This window comes from Penaeus monodon, chromosome 27 (assembly GCF_015228065.2).
Source record: "Penaeus monodon isolate SGIC_2016 chromosome 27, NSTDA_Pmon_1, whole genome shotgun sequence".
Classification (NCBI taxonomy): Eukaryota; Metazoa; Arthropoda; class Malacostraca; order Decapoda; family Penaeidae; genus Penaeus; species Penaeus monodon.
This window is the reverse complement of record NC_051412.1, coordinates 36,132,973-36,134,484: the sequence shown is the minus strand read 5'-3', so window position 1 is coordinate 36,134,484 and position 1,512 is coordinate 36,132,973.

Sequence of the window (1,512 nt, the reverse complement as noted above, 5' to 3'; positions counted from 1 at the left end):
TACCCTTTTCGTCTTGTGTGCTATGACTACGGACCTTAAAATTTATTGCTTTCTGTTAGTTCTTTTTATCTCTTCCTTGTTATGCATCTCAGTTTTACTGCTCTGATTGTCTGTTCGTTTATTTTGATAATCTATTTAGTGTTTGTTTTGTTTTATCTGTTTGTACATCTTCTTTTCCCATTTTATGATGTAATTCAACTTTCATCACTCTGCTCTTACCCAGTTCCGTTATCCTCTAATCCTTTTCTTACTTCCCTCTTCCTCCCTCTTCTTCTTGCCTTCCTTCCACACTCTCTTTCAGCCGCCTTTCGCCCCTTCGCATTGAAGGTGACGAAGCTCGAGGCGAAGGGTACAGGGCGAGGCAAGTTAAAGGGTTGAAGGTGAATCTTTAGGCGAAGGGAACAAGGCGAATCGCGAAGCTTGACTTGAAAGCTTTAGGTTAAAGCTTCAGTGAATGTCATGAGCCGATGCTTGAACTGAGGACCGAAATACGAAGCCTGGTCTTGTAAGGGATCTACAGGTGAAGTCTCGAGTAATTGGATGTGACGTAATATTTTCCTTCGGGTTCTGTTAAAGATGATATTTTCTGGTTGGTTGCACGTCCACACTCTAGCAGCTGGACCTTTCACCGTGATGAGCGTCATGCTGATCGGAATGGGCGTTTCGCTTCGAGGGTTATGATTTTCCCGACGTGTTTCTCTCAAGTAGGAGGTCGAGGTGTGAGGTCTGCTCCTCCTTGCCTGCACCAAGGGCCGGTGTGAATGTATCTCCCCCTCGGGTACAAACTCTAAGATCGGGGCGCGGCATCTCCTTTCCTCGAGCTAGAGAACGAATTTTTTTCTTCATCTCGAGTATGGGATACCAGTCCAAATACGAATCCTGGGTCTTTTTACGTGCGGGTTAGAGAAGTATGACCCCTCCCCCTTCCCCCTCTCCCCGCTACGCCTTACCCAGGTGTGTCACAGTTCGACCCCAGCTCTTTGTTGAGTTGTTTGCGCCACAAGGGAAGCTGTATATCACTTATGCAACGAGAGAGGGCGAGAGGAAGGGCACACGCACGCGCACGTTCACATATGTTACTGGCAAAACATTTTCATAAATATCAGATTTTTTCGTGGCGCTGTTGTACCCTAGAAGCGAAGACATATAGAAAAAAAGGAAGATTAAAAAAAAAGTGTACATATCTCTTCGAAGATTTGCTTTTTCTTTAGGTAATGAGATACTTTGATATCGAAGGAGGTCTGGCCGATGTGTTCGGTATTCTTGTCTTGCTTTCCTGGTGCAAACAGTATCTAGGACGGTCGATCCAGGCCAGCTGGCGCCGGCGAGCAAACGTAGAGCCACGCATCGAGAGAACCTCAGAGAGCCAGTAAGCCGAGGGAGTGAGAAAAAAGGCGCTGAAGCCTCGGCATTAGCCCCTCCCCCTGCACAGTCTGCAAGACTTTTAATCGAAAGGAAGAACGGTCGTAAACTAGCCCCCCCCCCCATCCCTATGCAACTGGAATATCACAT